The sequence below is a fragment of the Monodelphis domestica genome, chromosome 7 (assembly GCF_027887165.1).
Source record: "Monodelphis domestica isolate mMonDom1 chromosome 7, mMonDom1.pri, whole genome shotgun sequence".
NCBI lineage: Eukaryota > Metazoa > Chordata > Mammalia > Didelphimorphia > Didelphidae > Monodelphis > Monodelphis domestica.
In genome coordinates this window covers 47,236,832-47,261,890 of record NC_077233.1, presented here as the reverse complement: position 1 = coordinate 47,261,890, position 25,059 = coordinate 47,236,832, and the positions used below count along the sequence as shown (strand labels likewise).

The 25,059-nt window shown below is 33.5% G+C and overlaps 1 long non-coding RNA gene across 2 annotated transcripts in view; it reads right to left on the bottom strand.

Annotated features, from left to right (window-relative positions):
* LOC103102761 (uncharacterized) overlaps positions 1-20,984 on the bottom strand; it is an 83,590-nt gene extending 62,606 nt beyond the window's left edge. The window contains exons 1-3 of one of the 2 annotated variants that reach the window (XR_001623842.2): positions 20,670-20,984; positions 8,027-8,154; positions 5,264-6,254 (exon numbers count right to left, since the gene is read on the bottom strand). This is a non-coding gene — a long non-coding RNA (uncharacterized LOC103102761). Of the gene's footprint in view, positions 1-5,263; positions 6,255-8,026; positions 8,155-20,669 lie in introns of those variants that run through there. The other variant, XR_470739.3, reaches the window with a different exon arrangement.
* Positions 20,985-25,059: the final 4,075 nt, after the last annotated feature.

Here is a 25,059-nt window from a genome sequence, read left to right as displayed (position 1 = left end):
GATGTGGCAAAATAGGGACATTAATTCATTGCTGGTGGAGTTGTGAACTGATCCAACCACTCTGGAGGGCAATTTGGAACTATGCCCAAAGGGTGCTAAAAGAATATCTACCCTTTGACCCAGCCATAGCACTGCTGGGTCTGTACCCCAAAGAGATAATGGACACAAAGACTTGTACAAAAATATTCATAGCTGCGCTCTTTGTGGTGGCCCAAAACTGGAAAACGAGGGGATGCCCATCAATTGGGGAATGGCTGAACAAACTGTGGTATAAGTTGGTGATGGAATACTATTGTGCTAAAAGGAATAATAAAGTGGAGGAGTTCCATGGAGACTGGAACAACCTCCAGGAAGTGATGCAGAGCGAGAGGAGCAGAACCAGGAGAACATTGTACACAGAGACTAATACACTGTGGTATAATCGAATGTAATGGACTTCTCCATTAGTGGTGGTGTAATGTCCCTGAACAACTTGCAGGGATCCAGGAGAAAAAAACACCATTCATAAGCAAAGGATAAACTATGGGAGTGGAAACACCGAGAAAAAGCAACTGCCTGAATACAGAGGTTGAGGGGACATGACAGAAGATAGACTCTAAATGAACACTCTAATGCAAATACTATCAACAAAGGAATGGGTTCAAATCAAGAAAACATCTAATGCCCAGTGGACTTACGCGTCGGCTATGGGGGGTGGGGGGGGAGGAAAAGAAAATGATCTATGTCTTTAACGAATAATGCTTGGAAATGATCAAATAAAATACATTAATAAAAAAAAGAAATTAAATATAGGATAGTTTCAGAAGAAAAAAACATGTGAAGGCTTAAATGAACTGATGCAAATTGAAGTGAACAGAACCAGAGGAATATTATATAAAGTAACAGCAATATGTAAGGATGATCAACTGTGAAAGACTTAGCTACTCTGATCAAAGCAATAATCCAAGACAATTCCAAAGAACCCATAATGAAAAATGTTATCTGCCTCTAGAAAGAGAACTTTGTGAAAATTGAAGTCTTTTTTAAATTTCCTTTATGTTTCTTGGGGTTTTGTGTTTTTTTTTTATTTTGTGACATGACTAATAATGATCTATTGTTGCATGACATCACATATGTAATTGATATCATATTGCTTGCCTTCTCAAAGAATATGGTAGTAGTAGGAGGGAGGGGAAGAATTTGGAACTCAAAATTTTTGAAAAAAAATTTAACATATAAATGGGAAATATTTTATGAAGTAAATAAAACCATTAAAAAAAAACTACCCACCAAATTCATACTTAAGGCAGTAGGAAAGAAGAATAATTAAAGGTTCTTGAATAAAAGAATTTATGATGAACACAGCATTTCCAGAAGATGAAGCTAGGTAATGATGGTCTGAATAAACTGAAGATAGGAAGGGTCTAAAGGTTTTCTGTAAGGATGCATAGTTATCCACATGAGAGGTGACAGTGTTGTCCAGAAGGTGATGGTGTTGATGAGAGTGAAGAGAGAAAATAAGTACCTACTTCCTATTGTCTAGACTCAAAATCAATATACTTATGTAAAGCAATCCCATATTCAGACATGTCTTTTCCTATTGTGATGAAATGAAGTTTGAACTAATAGAAGATTGCAGAAGGGTAAATATCCATTCCCTCTCTTAAGCTTTAGTAAAACCAGCTGACACTTGCAAGTCATCTCCATTATAAGGCATTTCATTTTCCTGCACAGGAGGGACTCAAATGTCTTCTATATATTACTTGTTGGCCCAACAGCCATGACCAAAAAGAATAATCTTTTTTTTTTTTACTTTTTTTCTTTCTTATTTTCTCTGGGTAATGAGATGTGACACTGGCATCAGCAAAGCTGGTGATACTGTGGTTCAATTAGATATATACCTGCCTAGCATGTGAGAAGATAGAGGAAAATTCAGAGATCCCTTTCTTTAGGTCACAGGATCCATTCTATGATGCTTTTTCACTACGAGCCTCCCTAGAATAATAATAAATGTAACAAAAACAAATTTCTTTTAAATGGTGCCTTGCATTTTCCTCATTTTAACCTAGCTGGAAAATGGGGAACCAGTGAAAGTTAACTCTGTGAGTTAAGTAGGGCAGTTATTTTTTTTTTAATTTCAAAAGAAGAAATGAAGGAATTGGAGAAGCCAAGTGACTTGACCAAGGTAAAAATGTGGGAAACAACTGAGCTAGGATATTAACCCAGCCTCTTTATACTTCAAAACAAAGTTAATAGACACTGGACATTATTTGGAGTCTAAATCTAGCCTTCGTCCTCTATACCACCTTGACTTATTGAGACACAATCCTCATTGTATTTCCATCTATGAGGATAGAGTTCACTTTATTAAACCTCATGCTTACACATTCCCATGTTTGATCTAATGATGTTTTCAGAACACAAGGGACTTTGCTCTAAAGATCGTGTAAGACAATATAAGTTTGCCTCAGCATTAACATTAGGAGAAAGGACTGGATAATAAGGCTTTCTTGATATCTAAAATTTAGTTTGAATAAGAACACCAAAGGATAGTGATTCAGATCAGTTTATTTTTCATTGGAAACAAGATAAGAATTTTTTTTCTACTGCAAAAAATTCAAAATTACCTTAGTCACTTTTGGTTCTTTGTGGTCCCTGGAAAGAAACAATGCAGAAGAGAAAACGGCTACTGGGCCTTCTTCCCTCTGAGGCCATTTGGTCCTTGAAAGATCTCTATCCTAGTCTCTGGGTTTATTATATCTCTTAGATATTGGAGTTTTTATTTTGTGCATTTATCAGGACAGGAGGAAACCTTGGTATATCCGATTCAGCTGTCTAGTTTCCAGAATCAGTACACCATTGATGCTCTGAGAAGCAAAGGGTGACATTTTTCAGAGGTCACCTGGACCCCAGGCCAGCCAGTAGTGACTACAACAAGGACCTCCAGGCTAGATACTGCCTAGATTTGAATTTGATGAGGCTAAGTGGTTCAGCAATGAAACTAAATTTTGACCTAACCCTGTCCAGAAACCCAGTTAGCAAAGGGGAGAGTATGCCGCTGAGTTATGAAGAAATATGTTCCTTTTTATTGATATAGCTTTAAAATAAATTTCCCTTTGTAAAAGCTTACATAAATAAATGAAATTTTTAAAAATAAAGGTTAAAATATTCCAACTCATTTACTCTAATATACATAGTGAGAAAGGAATAAATCAATCAAATAAATAGGACAAATGATTGGGAAATGATCATAATCAAAACCATAACCCACACTTACATAGTATTTTAAGGCTGGCAAAGTATATTATGCAGCTTATCTAATTTGAACCTCACCAAAGTCCTGTGGTGAAAGTACCACTATATTTTCCATTTTAGAAATTAATTAAGCAGGGCTTAGAGAGATTGTGGCTTGCCCTGATTCATTCAGTGAATAAGAGTCTGGGGCCAAATTGAAACCGGAATCTTTCACTCTCTATTCCTAGACATCAATAGAGTCTAAATACCAGTGAGTCAGAGAAAGTGACATGTAAGTTTTAAAACACTTTCAAGTTTCAAAATTTCCAGCAGGAATCCATCAGTAGAAAATTTCCCCATCAGGATTATTGAAGTAAAAAGGGGAAAGTGGATCCTTCTTTGGTGAAGACATTTAGTGATTATAAAGAAGCAGCAACGAGGAGAAAAAAATGGTAACTCGGTGTCTCTCCAGGTGAGGATCATTTTATTTCCCCCCTTGAAGGCAAAATGTACATTAATTTCAACTTTGCAACAGTCAAAGGAAAATCTTCTGTCTAGAGGCCATTTGATTCAGTCACTCCTTGGACCTCAGTCTATACAACTTTAACTCCATGACAGGATCATTAGATGATATAGCAAAGTAAATAAACCTCCAATCATGCCCCAACTAAGAGATGTATTGATTGGATTTAAATCAGCACTGCAGAGAATAGATTTTGCCTGTCACACCCAAATATTCCAGAAAGGAAAGCAATTTGGTATGGGGCTCCCTCTAGTCTCTGTGAGATTGCTGGCCTAAGAACAATTGGAAATGTGGGAAGTGCCTGGGAGGGAACCTGTTATGCTACCTAATAACCAGCTTTCAGAGGCTCTGAGTACTCTGAGATTTAAATATGGTCTCAATAACCAATTAAGTGAATCTATCTCCTAGATAAAAGTGCAAAACTGAGAACCATGGATTTCATCTGCATTCTCTTCTAAGACAAAGACTACATCAAGTACCATTTCCATGCTCTAGCGTTGCTTTTGCCAATTCTTTCATTTATGAACTAATATAGCATGATGGAGTAGAAAAAGAATTGGATTTGGAGTCAGAGTACCTAGGTTCAAGTTCATTCTATGTGACCTTGGGAATAATCACTTAACTTCTTTGGTTTCAACTTCTGTCAGTTTAGAAAGTTGAACTACATTAATTCTGAGGGATCTCCCATCTCTAAATGTACTTCTCTATAACCAAGAATTCTTGAATGTTGTGAGCAAAGCCAACACTTTCAAATTTATTTTTTAAACTCTTACTTTCCACCTTAGAATCAATACTGTGTATCAATCCAAGGCAGAAGAGTGGTAAGGGCTAGACAATGATGGTTAAGTGACTTACCCAGGGTCACACAGCTAGGAAGTATATGATTCCAGACTTGAACCCAGGACCTCCCATCCCTAGGCTTGGCTTTCAATCCAGTGAGCCACCTAGTTGCCCCTTCCTTTCCAATTTATTGACTAATGGAATTATAATAACAAGCAATAATTCATCTGTATAAAATCATTCAGGATTAACAAAATTATTTTCTCATTAGAGCTCTGTGAAGTGGCAAATATAAATACCCCTCTCCTCATTTTATGAAATAGGAAACTCAGGTTCAAAACCAAGATATGGTTTGTTCAGGGTCACACAGCTAGTAAATGTTAGGACTTGAGTTGAACTCAATGTCTTTCTGATGTTATCAGTTAATGTCTCCACTGTCCTTCATTCCCTGAAAGATGTAGATGTGAAATAAAAGAGAAAATCAGAATTTTTAGCTATATAAGATATTGAAGACAATCCAGTTAAATCTCCTTGTTCTATAGATGATGAAGTTCAAGTACAAGGGGAAGTGACTTCTCCAAGTTCATCAAGTTAATCACAGTAGAGTCAGGACTAGAATGGATGACTACTTATTTCCAAAGTTACTTACTCTATGCCATGGCACTTCAAATAATTCTACTTTATTTCTTCCTTTCTTTGAAAAAGAAAAAAAGAATGAATTTTCAAAGTTGATAATAATAATAATAATAATTTAGGGGGAGCAACAAGCATGGTCTATGGCCATCCCATCATCATCCCATGATGAAGAAAAGTTCTCCCACCTCTAATGGGCATTATTCAGCAGGTATATGGAAAGAAATAGGAAAACATAGAGGAGAGGAAAGCATTTATGGGCTATGGATCAAGTCTTTCAACAACCATTTATTATATGTTTACTACTGTCCAAGTGCCATTTGAGCACTGAAGAAAGAAAGAAATATATAAACACACAAAGTTCTGACTCTGGAGGATTTCATGTTCCAATGGGGACAAAACATGTTGAAATATATGACTATGCAAAATATTAATAGTATAAACAGAAGACAGCCTTCCATTCTAATCTACATTTTCAGAAAGACTACCTATATTGAGATCAGAGCACACTGGTATATTGGAATACTATATAGTTACAATTTTTATACTCTTAACATTCAAGGCAATGGTAATAGGAATCTATCTTCCACCACCAGTCACCATGGCAGCTTAACTACATGAAGACTGAATTTCTCTGCTACTAAGACACCATCTTGGCTCTGCCATGAAATAGCCCATTTTGGGCGAGTAATTGTTATCCATAGAAAACTTAACTCATGATCTCCATCATTCACAGTATGGCACCAGTTGTAGGAAAAAATAGTGAATAGGCATGTTATATTTTTCTTTTTTTTGCATTTAATTTGCATTAGAGAAAGGCAGAAGAGATGCAAATAAGATAACATTAGGCTGTAGGTCTTGATAACACCAATCCTTAGGATCTAGCATTAGGAGAATTATCTGAGCAAAAATAATAATAATAGTAACATATGAAGATCAACCAACCTTGCCATAACCAATGTCCAAATTTCATAAATACAAAATAATATGATTGAGAAAGAGTACAATTAAGTGGATTTTAGAAGACCTAGTTTCAAATTCTGGATCTCCTTCTTGTGTGTCTTTTGGTGAGTCACTCTCTCTGCTTAAGCCTCAGTTTCCTTATCTATAATATAAGGATAAAATTTAGATGATCTCATTTGAGTCCTTCCAGCTCTAAAATTACTTTATTATGAATTACTAAGACTTATCTGTGATATTAAAGAGAAAAATGTTTTTTCTCACTTAGAAAATATGCAAAATTCCTGGCAAACTTATAAAATCCACAGCACACTATATAATAAGTTCACTGTCCCATAGTGTCTACTACATAATTATATTCATTCCCTTTGTGTATTTTTGTAATGAGAATATAATTGTCAGTGCTTATAATACATATAATCTCATTACTATCACTCCCATTAGTATTCTCTAGCTTCAGTCTATACACTGTGAGTTCCATTTTCTTTCTCATTGAAATCCATAAACATTTCTTCTCTCTATTGCATCCAGATTTAAGTCTAATTCCTAGATGTCTGACAGTTACCATGGCTAATCATTAAGACAACACTGTCTGTCTAGTTTTTAATATGTTTAATTTACCACTTTTGACATAATGCCAAAAAGCTAGGTCTTGATGCTGAATTGCAATTAAAACACTCCTGTATCCCAACAAGGGCAACAGGAGGCTACCAGACAAGAAAGAGCTTGCTTAAGGAAGTCAGAGATTAACATGGATCAGGAACTGAGTTTGGAAGTCAACTCAATTAGAATATTTGCCTGACTTTTTACCTGCGAAATAAAGGGGTCACTCTTAGACCTAGAAGATCTTTATTGCGTTTCATATTCTACAACTTAAATAAATAATTGAATTTTCCATCTATTCCTATATATATTTATTCAGAAAACATTTTTCACAGACCTACTGTGTTCACAAATGCTACAGAAAGAGAGAGAATAAAAGAAAGTAAAAGAAAAACCCATGTTGTCAGGGAGTTTACAAACTTATTTAGAAGAGAAAGGGGATTATAATTGTTCATATTACATCTACTTTCCTCCTTTCAATGTGATTTTTTTTTCATAAAAATGCCATTAGCTCACAGAGGTTAACTGACTTTCTTACCACCAGTCATTATGGAGAATGAGACTTGGACCCAGACAATCTGCCCCCAAGAAAAGAGCATTTTCCTTTATTCCACACTGCCTTGTGAGTTAGTGGGATCCTACTGATGACACTATTGATTCTGGAAAGCCTGAATCCTAATGCATTCTGACAATCATAAAAGGTACACAGAGAGTATAGATAGTTTGGGGCAAACCATTCCTTTTCCTCAAAAAATTAATTTACTGATGTTAAGCTGAAAATAGTGAGAGGTCTAGAAGGGGGAAAGATACACAGGAAGAAGGTAAATTGGAAAGATGGTCTGGGGCATCAAGGAGAATCAAGGGGTTTAGGAGATAATTTTGCCTGGTGTGGGTGCTTCCTCAAATGGAAGTTCAGAGAGTAGAGCTCACCAACTGAAAGAAGTCATAGCAGTGGAGGCCCTGAAATCTCAAGAATAAGACTGCTGGGTCAGAGGTGGAAAAGTGTTCAGGGACATCAAAGGATGCTTCATGTATAAGTAGAGTAAAGCTATTGAACAAATTCATTTCTATTTTTTCTGCCAAAAAACAACCTATCTCTGGCATGGAAAAATGGAAAAGTAGAAGCAAAAAAACTTAATAGGAAGGTGATAATTAAGATAAATCTGGAAATAATAGCAAAGCAACCATTAATGATGAGATCCAATAGGAAATTTTCCCTCTATTCAATTCAATTAAGCTCAAAAAATATTATTTAGGCATTTGCTATGTGTGATGTATGGAGGATACAAAGACCAAAATTAAAACAGTACCAACCTTATATGCTGCTTCAAACCCAAGACTGGATGAACTGTCCAACATTATGTCAGAGATACTTCTGTCTCTTTGAAAGAACATGATGGACAGAAGAGGTAACATGGGGCTGAAGAAAGACAGCGGCTAGTCTGATTTTCAAAAGAAAAAAAGGCATAAGAATTGAATCTCCAAGTTATAAAACAGTGAATTAAACTTAGATTTCCTGAGGAAAATTCTAGAACATTTTATTAAAATCAATGCTAGTGAACATCAAGAAGTGATGCTCATAGAAAGTGATTATAGCTTTTTATGAGGTAAAATTCATTTCCTTTATGTAAAAGTCACTAGGCTAGCAGATCAAGTTAATTTTATAAATAATTGATATATAATAGTCTCCATTTCTCAACCCAAAGTGGGTTGATTGGTCACTACAATGAATCAGGATTTGGTTTCCTTTTATTGTTGTTTTTCATTTATATTCTCTATTCACTAAGAATACCAATCTCTTTCTTTTGTTTTCCTTAATTTTTTTGTTCAGTCATGTTTTCAGTCATGTCTGGCTCTTCATGACCCCATTTGGGTTTTCTTGGCAAAGATACTGGAGTAGTTTGTTATTTCTTTTTCCAGCTCATTTTACAGATGAGATTAGCATTCTTCATACTCTTCATTTCTTATAATGCAATAATATTCCATTATATTAATAAACAATTCATAAAGGCATTCTCCCAATCAGTAGACACTCATTTTGCTTCCAGTTGAGTGTGTATATGTATGTGTGTTTATATATATATATGTGTGTGTGTGTGTGTGTTTCCTATATTAAAATGTGATATTACATATACTTTTAGATAGATATGTGTGTGTTTGTGTTTATATGTATGACTTTTTATTCTGTCCTCATGTTTTGTAATACCCAGTAGCAAAATGTAGGAAAAAGAGTAAGAAAAGTTTGATGATTTTTTCTAACACGATTCCAAATTAATTTCCAAAATGAATGAATTTTTCCATTTTTATTGTATGCCTCTAACTTGATTATTTCCCTTTCATAACTTTGTAAGTTTGAAAGTGACATAAAATATTAGCATTGTTTCCATTTGCATTTCAACCATCAATATTGAATATTTACAAGGAAGTTGCTTAGTTTTCACCTCATTTGAAGTTAGCATTATTTGTTAATACCTTGATCTAATATTTTGTGTTTCCTAAATGTTTTTGAATATCATGCTTTTATGAGATATATGATTCATGAATTTCTTCCCCTGAAATTCTAGAACTTTTGTTGCTCTATCTAAATCTTATTTTTATTTTACAAAGTAAACCTTCAATAGTTATATCAATATAGCATTAAACTTTCAAAAATCACATAATATTGTAGGATAATATTTTATATGAGGACTAGGTTTTAAAGTTAATATGTAGAGCAAAAACTGAGTAAAGATGTTGAAAGATCTCATACTTATAATCATAACAACATAATTAAATTAAAGATTAAAATTATATTCACATATATATTAAGTCCATCCAAGAATATTTTCCCGATACAGTTTTCCTGTCAGAAAAAAAGTTTTATTTTCTTCTATTTCACTACAAGTCTCAATTTCTGGTTCTCCCAGATTAATTGTCTAGTTGGATATAGGAAAAGTACCATTTTAACTTAATTGTTTTCAAGACAACTATTATAAACAAATAAAAGCTCTCCTATTGAGACTTTCTTTTTTTCTTTCTATTTACAACCATCTAAAGATATTGTATTTTTCCCGTCTTTGATTTTTTTTTTGACTAGGACAAAAAGTAGAAATCATGTGAACTAAATGAACAGATGATAGAAGTTCACTGTATCAGAATTTCTATAACTGAGAATTCAATGATAATGAATGTTTCCAATAATTTCAGAATTACATCATTTATATTAAAAAGATATTTCACAATTTTGTTTATGTAGTCCTGAGACTGGCTTGGTAAGTCAAATCTCAGGTATTTTATGTTTTGATGGTATAAAAGGGATTTTTCTTGATATTATTCTCATCTTGATTTTTATTCATGAAAATTAATATTTGGTAGATGTATTTTTCATCTTGCTACATTATTATACATATTAATCATTTCTGTTATATTTTTCACTAATTCTCTGGGATTTTTGAAGCAAATCACCAAGGAATCTGTAAATAAGAGTATACATTTTGTCTCTGCTTTGCATTCTTTCTCCTGTTTTACTGGCATTGTGAATATTTCTAGGAACACATCTGAAAATTGCAGAGAAAGGAAGGATCATTACTTATACTTCTACTTATTGGGAAAAGTCTTAGCACATGTCCTTTGTAATTAATGCTAGATTTTAATTTTAGATAATACTTGAGTTCATATTGATGAATGACCTTGATGTTTTCCTCAAGTCTCATAAGAAGCCTCTGTTACTTCCACTTTATGAGCCAATCACGTAATTATTTTAAATAATAAGATACAAGATATAGCAGCAATTATAAAAGATATAATAGGAAGTTTTCATTACATGTAAATGAAAAGCTTCTGTGTGACCAATATTAATGTACTTATAATAAGATGGGATGTCATCAAATGAGAATTTGGTAGCCACAACATATAAACAATTACATATGTGTATATGTGTATACTATAGTGTGAATGCATGTATACATACATATACTAACCTATGTATGAATATACAACACTAAACCAATTCCCAATGAATGAGACAAAAGAATATGAACACTTCTCCAAAGAAATACAAAATAATCATAACTAAGTGAAAAAAAGTTCCAAATTACTAAGAAGAAGAAGAAGAAGAAGAAGAAGAAGAAAATGCAAATTTAACAAATCTGAGGCTTTATATCATACTCTACAAAGAGATCCCAAAAATATCAGTAGTTAATATTGGAAAAATTATGGAATAATAGTTACAATAATACATTATTGGTGGAGCTACAAAAAGGTACATCTATTTTCGAAAGCAATTTTGAATTATGAAAATAAAGTGACTAAAATGTCCGCATCAAAGATTCTTTGAACAAAAGAATCCTTTATTGGATTACTCCTTCATGGAAGAAGAAAATCACCATAAATAAGAAGTTATTTATAGTAATAATTTTTGTTATAATAAGAAAGTGGAAATAAAGTAGATGCCCATCTGTTGGGAAATGGTTAAACTAATGGTGATACATAAATATAATGAAATGCTGTAGTGTAAAAAAATGTATGGAAGAAACACAGAGAAAGATGGACCGATAAGGTGAGGTCTTAATGATGAGGTCTTAAGCAGAGACAATAAAACAATATATACAATAACTACAATAGCATAAATAAAAAGAACAACTACACACCTTCATAAAATTAAATGTGAACATAACAATATTATATAAATCAAACATGACATCAAATGAACAGATTATGAGAACAACTTTAACCCACACTTTCAGAGATGTGAAAAGTTAGCAAGTTTCACACGTTGTATGTGACTTCAGATTTTTCTCAAAGAATTGATATGCTGTTTTTTCCCCTCTTTTAAAAACACAATTTGTTCTATGGGATGGGTCTCTTGGAGGTAAAGGGATAATGTGAATAACTGACAATGTAAAAAAAAATACGTTAATAAAATCTTATCTTAAAGTAAATACTATAACAAATCCAAAAAAAAAAAAACCCTAGTGATAATACTTGCTTGATCCAGAAAATCGCACCCCCTAAAAAAAACAAGTGATTTTATTCTCTTAATCTACTTCAAGAATATCCATAAGATTATCTAAAATATCAAGGCAAAGTGTAATGGACAGTATTTGAAACAGATCATGGTAAAGAAATAATGCGTTTCTTTCCATTGATACAATGATGGAGTTACCAGATATGCCCAGCCTTATTCAATAAAGATAGATTCAGGGCCACTGGTCTAAAAGGATTGCGGGATTATTTTTGCAGAAGTTCAAAAAAGGAAGAGTATTACAGAATTTTAATGATTTGAATTGCATTCTTACATCAATGAGCCTATCCATGGCAACAAAGTAGCCATATATTAAGGCATAAATGAATTTCCTTTATCCTACAAAGATTATACCTGCTGAAAATAATGATTTTTTTTTTCCTAAACCAGAAGGTAAAATAGATCTTAAAAGAAATTGAAGAGGAAAAATAATTTATGGTACAGTAGTAAATAATATTATCACATAATGATACATGATCCATATCACTATGATTATACCTACACTATTTATGTGTTTTGGTATAAATATGTCTGTATTTATTTAATAAATTTTTATTATCTTTACATATAATCATTTGGGGTTTTGGTTGTTTTATTAATTGATTCATTTATTACTTGATTAATATTACTAATTATTTTCTAATTTTGAATTACTTTTACATATCTTCAATCTGATTTGTTTTAGGTATTATTTTTGCTATATTAATATGTCTTAAAATTAATTTAAAGTTGTTGCACAAAAATAGATTAATGAAATAAGTTTTCAGTTCTCTTTCTCTGGTTTATCCCTTCATGATTTGGGGATGAGTATAATATTTGTCTAATAAAAGGAAATTGGTAGAATATCCTCTTTCTAAATATCTGACAATATTTCTATTTTGGAGATTAGGTTGTTTTAAATCGCCATATTATATTTCTTAATTTGAGTATTTAAATTTTTGGAGCCAGTCATCTAAATCCTTTGTTCTATTCTTTGTATGTTACTCTGTATAATGAATTTTTATCATTTTCTTTGTTTTTTTCTCCATTCTAAATTATCATTCAATTTTCATATTGATATCTTGATTTTCTTTTGCCTCTGTCTCTTTCCCTTTTCTCACTATTAAGACAATGATATTCCTAATTTTTTTGTGAGCTTCAAGTCCATTAAATGGTTAAGTAGTAGCATAAAAATGTAATGCTTATACTTATTAATTATGAAAATTGGTCACTATCAAAGCCAAAGTGAATCTCTTTCATTGTACATCTATATATCATCATAATATCATGAAATTTGGAACTTAAAAGGACTTTAGAGATCCTCTACCAAACCTCTCAATTTTAAGATGAAAGACCTGAAGCCTAAGAGGGTTGGTAGAGGATCTCTAAACTCTGGGGTCATAAATAATAACTACTGAAGCTGTGATTCAAAGTTCAGCTTTAAATCCAGCACCCTTTGCAGTGCAATACACAGTTACCTCCAATTTTACATACAAATGTCCTTGGAATTGTTTAGTTTAGTCAAACCCAAAACTAAGTTTTTCACAGGTTTGTTTTTCTCATGGCTGTTTTTTTAGTGTTTTGTGATAGAATTATTCTTTTAATTTTCTAATATTTTTCTTGGTAATATTTTAAAACTAGTTTTTAAATTGACCTGATGATGCCTTTGTTTACCCATGTCTTTACGTCTGGCAAGCACTTGAGTTGATTCCTGTACTCCTTTGGTTTTGTCATGGGCTATTTTGTATCTGTTACATTTCTCTGACAATGTAAAAAGGACAGTGGCATTTTTTTTTCAGTTTCCAATTTTTCAGAGTGAAGAGTTTGCTAAAATAGATTAACTTGGAAGAACCATTATCAAGTAATCTGTTTTCTATTCTTTATCATTTCTTCAAGTTTGATATTGATTTGGATCTAACCACTCTATGATCTGAGTATACACAGCCAGTTGTTTCTGGATTGACTCTTAGATTGTTAACCAGTCATTTACTAGCTTTTGAAATATTGTCAATTTAATTTTCTTTTTATGAGGCTATTCAGAGCTCACCATGTCCAGAGCCTCTGACTCTCTTCTTAAAGAATATTATTTATCATGGTTTGTAAGTAATAATTCACATTTCTACAGTACATTAAGTTTTAAAAGTGCTTTCTTCATAAAAATCCTGTGAGATAGGAAATACAACTACTACTTTCTCTATTTTACTGATGGAAAAATAAGACCTTCAGTTATCACAGAGCTGGACCTCAAATCTAAGTCTCTTGACTATGAATTCAGCATTCTTTCACCATATGACAACTCCATCTAATGTGTATGGGAAGGAGGAAAAGAGGATATGGCTGGAAACACTGTGAGTAAATGACTAAGACAGGATTCAAACCCATGTCTTCTGACTCCAAAGTCAGTGTTTCTTCCAGCAGTCCAAAGTACTCTCACAGAGTAGTCTAGAAACATTTGGCTTCCTTCATTTCTGGACCCCAAAAATTTATTTATTAAGATAATTTATGTTATTTTCATTTGTCAGCTTCCATGTTGAAATCATTAATTATCAAAATATATTTTCACAAAATTTATATGTAAACTGGGGCAGTTATGTACTGGATAGGGCAAAGAATATGGAAGAAGAACTGGGTTCAAAAGCCATTTAAGATATTGACTAACCATGTGAGCTTCTATGTCAGTTAAGCGCACTCAATCTCAGTTTTGTCATCTGTAAAAGGAGTTTGGATTTGATAGTCAGTATCTGGTAAACAGAATCTAGTCTCAGTCAATAGGTCTGGGGCAAAGGGTTTGTCCTTGAGTCCCTCACTGGGGTGAATGGAGAAAGTCACCTTTAACCTGGTTTAACATGATTTCTTCACCTAGAAACTGGAATCTTGTGATCATGAAGGGACTGGATAATTAAGTCTGTTTCCTCATTAGATATCCACCAATCAGAGATGCCTTGGGGAGAGGTGAATAAGGGAATTTCCAAAACTATATTTAATGACTCAAGATGTCGAATGAATTTGCCTTTAATCTCTAAGAAAGATCATTGACCAAATAATTTATTGGTTTTTGCTATCCTGAATAACAAGTTGTTTTTTATTACCTGGGAAAATAAAGCAATTTTGGAAGCATATAAGATTTGAAAATTCGAAATAGCCTTTGAGAATCCATACCACCCCAAAGAGTAAGCTATAGTGTGTCCTTATATTTTACCAGGATATCTATAGTATAATATCAAGGAAATTTGTTTTGTATCATTGTGGGAAATATGGGAAATGGGTAAACCAGTGTGAGGATGTTGCACTATTTAGGCCCTAGAATGATATTAGAATTGATAAATACTGCACAGAAATAAAGAATTTAGTGATGAGTTGTTTAGGAAAGCAAAGAACAAGGAAAAAGCATGTTACAAAACAAAGTCTACCCCTAACATGGGTCCCAAATGTCTATTTAAGTAAACATGGCAGTTGTAAATAGTGTTACTACTCCCTTGAGTTAGCTGTTCTAATGCTAGAATGAATCCAATCAGAAATATTTTTTCCATTTCAGAGGGCAGTTATGACTAATAAAATTTGGCTTCATCTATTTATTAACATAATAATTTTTTGCTAGTCTTCCAAAGAACATCGAGTGCTATATAAATTACATAATCAGCTGTCCTAAATAACCAGCATTTGGGAAAACAGACCATATGACTATAAACAAATAAGTTCACCACTTCACCACACCTAAAAGTCATTCAATTCACATAAGTGAATCTCAGAAACTACCCTAAAGATTAAAATATCAAAGGATCTGAAAGTCAGAAAGGTCTTCAATGGCCAGGCATTCTAACTCATTCCTAAAAAAATTAGCCCTAACCATCACATACTCAATAAGTGCTCGTCCTTCCTTTGCCTCAAGAGCAGAGGGAACCCACTGCCTGAAAATTTTATCTCTTACACCTTTGGAGAGTCCTAATTATTAAATAATGTGGCTTTTTTCTTACTAGCAAATAAATATGCCTCTTTGTAATTTCTCCTTATTTTTTTTTGTATTTGAAATTATTTGTAATTTCTCCTTATTGCTAATTCAGCCATCTGTGAAGAAATTGAACAAGTCTAATCTCTCTTCTCTATGTTATCTCTCCAGATATTGAAATATAACTCTCATGGTCCCCTTTACTGCCTTCTTACCTACCAAAATCTCTCACCTTAAACATTCCCAATCCCTTCAATATATCCTCAAATGGCTGATCTTGATGCTCTTCTTCATTCTAGATGCACTCTTCTGGAGTCTATGAAGCTCATGAATTTCATTGCTAATAAATGGTCACCAGAACTAGGTGCAATATTCCACACGTGGTCTGCCCAAGGCAGTACTACACTTTACACATGGAAGATCCAACAGTCAGTCACACTACCTCAGAATCTTTCTTGCCCCAAAGGCTTCTCATGAAGGTTAAAGTCTCCAGTTAACAAGTTTCTTCCATCTTGGCTCGAATTGATTCACACGTTTGAAGTGATTAGCCACTACCCTCAGTGAGCAGAGAGCATGAGCAAGAAGTCCAAACAAAGAAAATAAACCAATCAGTATTCACCAATTTAATCAGTTGAAATATCCAGAGAGTTTCTTATACAACTTCAAGAATGAAATATAACATTTAAGCACTCTGCAGCCAAAATGACTTCATAAGCACATTGGGATCAGGAGAGTCACGAGGTTCATAAAGCTTTTAAAGGTGACATGTTGAGAGATTAAAGCTAGAGATATGAGATACTTAACAAAAAACGGGTCTATACTTTTGACTTCCCTCTCCTGCCTGTTCTCTCTCTTTGGCAAGAGCATTCTGAAGTTATCGGGGCATGTGTGACAAAAGAGGCATCCTATAAATGGCAAATTCAATTTAAGAAAGTAAGAAAGCTTCCTCGGTATCTTTTCAGAAAAGGGGAAAAAATCTATTAATGGAGGCAATGGAGCAGCATGAATACCACAAAGTGAAATAGACTTCACTTGCTCAGAAGACAACTTTGTCAAGTGGGTCAGATCTGGAATTTCTCATTGCCTTGCTAGCACTCCCTCACCATTCACTCTTCCAAACAGCCCTTTTCATCTGTGGACAGTGCCATCATTCTCCCAGTCACACAATTTCACAACCTCCGAGCCTCCCTGGACTCTTCTTGCCTTCTCCTTATCCCTCCATATACAATCTAAGTCTTGTAGAGTCTATCTCCAAAACCTTAGTCATATCCAGTTCCCTGTGTCATGAATATCAGCTGGGGAGACATTGGACCTAGATTCAAATCTTGCCTGTCACATGAACTGCCAATTTAATTTTGGCTGAGATATTTACTGATCTGGGATCTCACTTTCCACACCTATAAAATAAAGCAATTGGACAAATGATGTCTGAGGTCCCTTCTGGCTCCGAATCTATGATCTTGTGACACGAGAATTTCAGCACTCCATTATTCTTCATGTAAATTGTGGCAATAATTTATTGATTATTCCTTTGTCCTTCTTTTAATGTCCCCTTTTCAAACCTCCACATAGCTGTGGAGCTAGCTACAGATAATCCTTACTGGGATACATCTAGTCATCTTTTATCTTTTCTCAAAGATCTTCCATGGCTACATATCATCTATAATTTGGCACCTGAAGCTCTCCATTTTCTGGATTCCACTGCTTTTCTTCTCTTACATCATATTATTCCTCTTCAAAAATTCTATGTTCCAGTTGAATTGGACCCAGTTTCTTAAATTTAATACTCCCTCTTACATATGCTGAAGCTCTCCATTTTCTGGATTCCACTACTTTTCTTCTCTTACATCATATTATTCCTCTTCAAAAATTCTATATTCCAGTTGAATTGGACCCAGTTTCTTAAATTTAATACTCCCTCTTACATATGCTGAAGCTCTCCATTTTCTGGATTCCACTACTTTTCTTCTCTTACATCATATTATTCCTCTTCAAAAATTCTATATTCCAGTTGAATTGGACCCAGTTTCTTAAATTTAATACTCCCTCTTACACATGCTGAAGCTCTCCATTTTCTGGATTCCACTGCTTTTCTTCTCTTACATCATATTATTCCTCTTCAAAAATTCAATGTTCCAGTTCAATTGGACCCAGTTCCTTAAATTTAATAGTCCCTCTTACATATGCATGCATTCACATAAGTTATGTCCCTGCCTAGAATTTCACCCTTTATTATATTAGCTCTTTCTGAATCTTTGTCTTCCTTCAAGGTTCTGTTCAAGCACCATTTGCTTCATGAATTTTTTTCCTGCTCTCTGTCCCTTCTCAATTTTCCTTTTGCTATAAGAGTGGAATAAGAGCTAACATTTATATGATGCTTACTCTATGCCATAAGCTGTGTTAAGTATTTTTAAATTATTATTCGCTTGATCCTCAAAACAACCTGGAGGTAGCTGCTGCTAATATTATCCCCATTTTAGAGATCAGAAATTTGAACCAAAGAGATGTTGAGTGGCTAGACCTAGGTGAGGTGTCTGAAGCTGGATTTAAATACAAGTATTCCTGATTCAGGGCTTACCACCCCATCTACTGTACCATGTGGCTCACCAATGCTGTACTTATTTACATGATTTATTCATTCCATCCCTACTTCTAGCATAATGTAAGCATCTTGATGTCAGAGAATGTTTAATTTTTGCCTTTATACTATCAGTTCTTAGCACCAGACTTAAGACCCAGGAAGTGTTTTGTAAATATTGGTTTCATTGAAATAAATTTAATAGATGTGAATTGAAGTGAATTAATGATTTATGATAAGGACAAAATTTTGTTGCCATTTTGCTGGTTCTAGTTTAGAGTGTAATATTACTTTTGCCTATTTAACTTCAGTATTATGAAGATATAGCTAATTGAAAAGAAAAGCAAGAGTCACAAGGGTTATGGGACACCAATAAAGAGCAACCACCTTGTGACTTCCACAGTGTTCCTTAACTGATGATTCTCATTATAAATCACTTGGTTTTCGTACTGAATCTTTATTTTAAAATAAAGTTTTAGGGGGTTTAGCACTGCACTGGAAGTTTACAAATATCCTAAATAATTCTATAAAATGGGGGCAAAGTCTGATAGAGATGCTATTGAGTTACATCAAAACTATTTTTTAATGCTACCTTCTCCAGTTAACGAAAAGAGCTGTATGTGATGCTCTTTAAGGCATGAATCATATGAATTCTCAGTATAGTCTTTGCTTTACATAATGGCCAATTTAGAAGCTACCTACTGGTTAATAGTAAGTCCATAGTAATAATTTCATTTAATTTAGCATATTATTTGCTAAATGATATCACTCCTTGGGGTAGATGTGCTTTCTTCATGAATTGTTTATCAGCGAATGAAGTCGAAGTCCAGGGTCACAGATTAAGAGAGGGAAGGGATATTGCTTGCCATTGAGTCTCAAAGTCTCACAAATGTGAAAACAGGATTTGATAGACTGAATGACTTACCCCAAATTATACAGAGTGATAGAGATTGGATCTCATTTCTAACAACTCCAGATATAGCATTCTCTCTATTTTATCATGCTAGATTTGGGTTTGAATATCATACATGATAATGACAACCTTGTGATCTTCAGCAAGTTACACAACTTCCCTGTGCCTCAGTTTCCTCCCCTATAAAATGAGGGGCTCAAACTTAATGGCCTCTTCATCTATGATCCTATCATTTCTTTGTTCAGAAAATTAAGTTTCAAGACAACCAGGTTTAGCAATCTGTCACCATTTTCATACAGAACACACTACTCACTCAATACATTTTAGCATATGCCATTGGTGGGGCACAGGGAAGAAAAAAATACATTTCAAAACCTATATATTTCAAAATTCAGGTGCATTTATCCAGAGAACTGAAAAATAACTGGATCAATTCAGACAGGATTTACCTGAATTGACTTCTCTGACTTTTTGGCTACCTTTTACACCTCAAACTGTTTCCTTCTTCCCTGTTTTAGTTGCAAATGGCTATATCCTAAGAGTGAAAGTATATGGCTTTTAAAATTAGCCTGCCATCTAGAAAAGGAGAGCTAATTACTTATATGAAGTGACTGAATAACCAAGGGAATAGACTTTTGATGGGTCTAATACATCAGGCTTATTGTAACCGTATTTTGTTGGTCTCTTGGTGAGACACTATATAATACACAAAAGGCAAATTGCAAGCTTAGAAATGTCAAAATACCATTCCATCTAGGGGAGCTTTGACATCTTAATGAGTTAGATAGGGAAGTTCATTTCTCTAGCAGTACAATGATCTGCACTTTTACCTGACTTTTCCTCCAGCTTTGACTATTCTTCAGTCCCTTTCTTTAACTGAAAATTAAATTGAACCTTGCTATTTACTTGTTGTTTATCTTTATTTTCCTCATCCCCTCCCTGAAACACTCCTTCTTTTATAATGACATCAGAGGTCTTTTCTCTGCCAAGAAAACAATTGAAACCCTCTGTTCCTTTTGATAAGTAAGCTAGCCAGGGGATGCAGAATCACTTCTACTCCCAGGCTCCCCTAGGCTCTGCCATCTCTGGAGAGCAACTAACCATAAGAATCAATGCTTAAAGAGACTTGCTGACACGGCAAGGCTACTAAGGACTATGGGAAGAAAAACAATGATCCCCTTGTGTCCAACAAGCTCAAAGAGGCAAATGCTCAGAGGGAAGCCATTTTGTAAGCTTTGGCCAAGTGTAGCAATAGGAATCAAAGTAAAAATGGGCTACAAAACACTGGAATATGTTTTCCAGAAGTGAATTTAATTCTAAATAAAAGGAAAAGATAAAATAGTCTCAAATTTTCCAATGTTTTCTGAAATAGAATGTGGGATGTAGTACTAAGAACTTTTGACTTGTAATTAGAAGACATGAGGTCACATTGTGCCTCTGCAACTTCCTAGCTGTCCAATTAGCTTGAACAAATCAGTTCACCTTTGTAAACCTCAGTTTAATCATCCTAGGATATTGAGAAATCATCATTTGTATTACCTCCCTCCATGGATTGTTAGCAGGAAAGCACTGTCCCCAGAAAAATGGTTTTCCTTTAGGTCCAAAATCATTTCTTTGTGTGATACTCAGCAAAGCCTGAATGGGAATCTGCTTTGTTTTATACATATATATATATTTTTTTTTCCATCCCAAATGAAAAACTTCTAGTTATTCATTTCCTTACAGCTCTGTAACCGTAAAAGGTTCAAACTTGAACTCTTGCTTCCACTCTTCTCTTGGCTTAAGAACCCTCAAAAGCTGAGTTCCAGTAAACATTCTAATTGTATCCTTCACTTTAGCCCATAATAGAATCCTTAAGCCTTCCATTTTTTTAAGTTTTAAAGGAGCCATAATAGAGAACTATTGCTTTAGGCATTACTGACATATCTGACTATTGTGAAATACTCCTTTAAGACTCCAAACTTCATGAAAAGACTTGGACAAATCACAACAGTCTGTCAAATGGTGAGTGGAATCTTGAAGATGGTTGGACCATATAGATGATCTAGTTCACTTCAATCTTTTTTAGATAATAAGACTGAGACCTCAGAGATCTGGAACTAGAATTTAAATGACCTCTCCCATTATAGGCTTGTTTTGTTTTACTTCATTTTCTTTTTTACCTTCCAAGAAAGCCTCCCTTCTTGGTTCTTCTGATTACTTGACATTTTTTATCTTTGGTTTAGTCTTGGAAATGTGAACCAAAAACAAATAATTGATTATGATTTTCTTTTATATTTAGGTTTTTAATCAACAAATACAAAGAATACATAATTATCATGTACAATGTACAATGTCCTAGGCATCAGGGAGAAAGAGTTAACCCAGGTTCCTATCATCATAGGGGTAACAATCTAGTTGATGAAACAAAATGAACATAAAAATTTAAAAATCCATTTATAATTTAAATAATAATAAAAACAGTGTGGGAATAATCAAATTGATTATCCAGGCAATAAATCCTAACAATCATAAGAACAAAGAGGCAAATTTTTAAGACTATAAATATAGATATATATACATGTATATCATTGTATATACATAGACATATATGTGTATATATAAGAATATGTGTATATTTAAGTATATGTGTATATATGTATGTGTTTATTATATAGAAATCATATGTGCCCATTTATCATATGTACATTTTATATGTGTGTGTGTCTCTGTGTGTAATTTGGATGTAGACCAGGTAGTGGTGTTGTTGGGCCAAGGGATTACACATTTTATAACTATTTGAATGTAGTTTCAAATTACTCTCCAGAATAGAGAAGTTTACAACTCCACTAACAATGCATGAATATACCAATTTTCCCACTTCCCCTCCAATACTTATCATTTGCTTTCCTTTCATATGAGACAATCTGATAGATGTGAGATGATATGTCAGTGCATTTCTTAAAATTTGCATTTATGTAATCAATAATGATTTAGGAAATTTCTCCGTAGCACTACAAATAGCTTTGATTTCTTCCACTGAAAACTACCTATTCATATCCTTTGACCAATAATCAAATTGGGAATGGCTTGTATTCATTCACTTTATCTATTTGATAAATGAGATCTTTGACAGATACATTTTCCTAGTTTTTATTAGATTGGTTTTAAATTTAATGTAATCAAAATTATTCTATTTTTTTGTTTTCTATCTGTTTTTTGTCATAAAATCTTCACTTATCTATAGATCTAAGAGGTAAACTATTCCATGCTCTCCTAATTTGTTTGTAGTAGCACTCTTTATATCTAAATCATGTACCCATTTTGGTATACACTGTGAGATACTGGTCAAGAACCTCCTCCTGAATAAGGCATTTTTCCAGTGCTCTAGTTATTAATGCCTTCCCATCTGAGCTTTATCTTCCATAAATGTCCTATGTGTTTAGTTATTAATGTGTTGCTTCCTTCATTAGGATATGAAGTCTCTAAGTTATGATACTAGTTTTGATTATTTGTTTGCCTTTCCTTTTAACCCCAGCATTTAGCAGCCTGGCACATAAAAGGCATTCAATTAATATTTGCTGACAAACCAGTTGACTGAATGAATTATGACTAAAATGATGTTTTAAAACACACCACAATGCCTTACACACAATTAGTAAATATCTGTTATCTACCAAAAGCATTTAAAAATAATAGCTATCTGAAAGAGCAGATTGATGAATGGGACATGCAACTAAAAACTAGAAAAAGAACAAGTTAAAAGCCCAAAATTAAGTGCCAAATTGGAAATACTGAAAATCTAAGAAGAAATTTATGAAATTGAAAGTAAGAAAACTACTGACCTAATAAATGAAGTTAGGAGTTGAATTCATGGAAAAAATAGATAAACCATTACTTAATGTAATTTTTTAAAAAAGACCAAATTACCAATATCAAAAAAGGCAAAATCACAACAAATAAAGAAGAAATTAAAGAATTATTGAAATTTATTTTGCCAACTATGTGCTACTAAACCTGACAATCTAAGTGAAAGAGATGAATACTTACAAAAAATATAACTATTCAGATTAACAGAAGAGGCAATAGAATATTTAAATAATCCATTTTAGGGGGAAAAAACTGAACAAACCCATCAAATAATTCATTAAGAAAAATGCCCTAGAGTCAAATGGATTCACAAATAAATTTTACCAATATTGGAAATGTGAATCTTTCCCAGTTCTTTCTGTGACTTTCTTTTTGACCAAATATGGTACTACTACCTAAACCAAGAAGGGCTAAAACAGAAGGAAAACTGTAGCCCAATCTCCTGAATGGAAATTGATTCAAAAATTTTAAATACAATATTAGAAAGATTACATCATGATCAGGTAGGCTTTATACCAAGAAAGTTGGCATAGCTCAATATTAGGAAAAGCATGAGCTTAATTAACAACATCAACATAAAAAAACCAGAAACCATATCACTATTTTCATAGATGCAAAAAAAAATTGTTTACAACTTACAACACCCATTCCTTAAAAAAAAAAAAAAGGAGATTAGAAAACATTGGAATTATTTGAATTTTCCTTAAAGTGATTAATGGTATCTATCTAAAATCATTACCAAGTACTATCTGTAAAGGTGACAAACTAAAACCCTTCTGAATGTGACCAGTGGTGAAGCAAGGATGCCAGTTATCACCATTATTATCATTACTCTATAAAAGATTACTATAGCAATAAGAGCAGAAAAAGAAATTTAAGGGATTAGAATAGACAATGAAGAAGTAAAATTATCATGTCACAAATGATGTGATGATATATCTAGTGAAAAGATTAAAATTAATATCCAGTACTCCAAGTATTATATTTAATAAAATTTAGTAAATATTTATCTTGAAGTATAAGGAAGTAAGGCTAGCAAAAACTAAAAAGGCACTCCTCCCTCTCCTGCTATGGAACCAGAGAGCACATGGGCAGAAAGCAGAAACTGAAAGCTCCCTCCACATATGGAGATACACAAACCGGAAAAGGAAAGGGGGATTATGGGAAATGTAGTCTCTAGGTATCAAAATTCTAAATCAACACCTACCCCCGTGATCCTTTGGGAGACCAGTCTCCCCAATGGATCATGAATGCAGCCATGTGGTCTCTGCAGGCAACTTCACGGTGCCTTCTAGATTCTGGGAGGTAGTCTCTTTTTCTAAATTTGGCTCAAATTCAAGTCAAAGTTCACAATAATAACATAATCCCCCCTGAGGAAAATAATAATACATTCTGTCCTCTGAAGAGGAAGATACAGAGATGCATTTAGGAATTACACACGGAAACATAGTTTAGTCATAAGGCATACAAATCAAGTATCCAAAAAAAATCAAGGAATCAAAAAAATTAAAAATTTAAAAATAACTTCTCAATAATATAAAAATATAACAAGAAAACTTGAAAATAATTCTGGGAAGGAAAAAGAAAAGAAAAAAATCACAACTCACAAGAGGTTCTTCTAGTGATCCATGTCCCATAAGCATACAACAATTAGTCACTAACCAATTTAGCAGTCTGGACTATAGTAAGTTGTCATATCATGAGAGAAAATAGAAAAACGGACTAGATCTTGAGACAAATGGGAAATAGAATTTCCTGGTTAAACCCTTGTCTTCGTTTTTTGGGATAATAGAGGCAGAGCAAACAATGTCATTTCCTTGATATAGAGTATGGTACAAGGAAGTCCTGAATTTAACACATGTTAAACAGCTGCAACCTCAAGTCTCACACATTATCAAGTCACTGTGCTTTTTGTGCAGAATGTCATCAATCCCCATAGGATTAGTTTGGTTTCCTTCACCTTTTTGTGCTCATTTGGCACTTTGCAAGTCAAGTTCTGTCCTCCTTTGTGATCCATTTGTCCTTGGATTAGACATAGTCATCAAGGTAAAGCCTCATAATAGTTAATATTTTTGGTTGT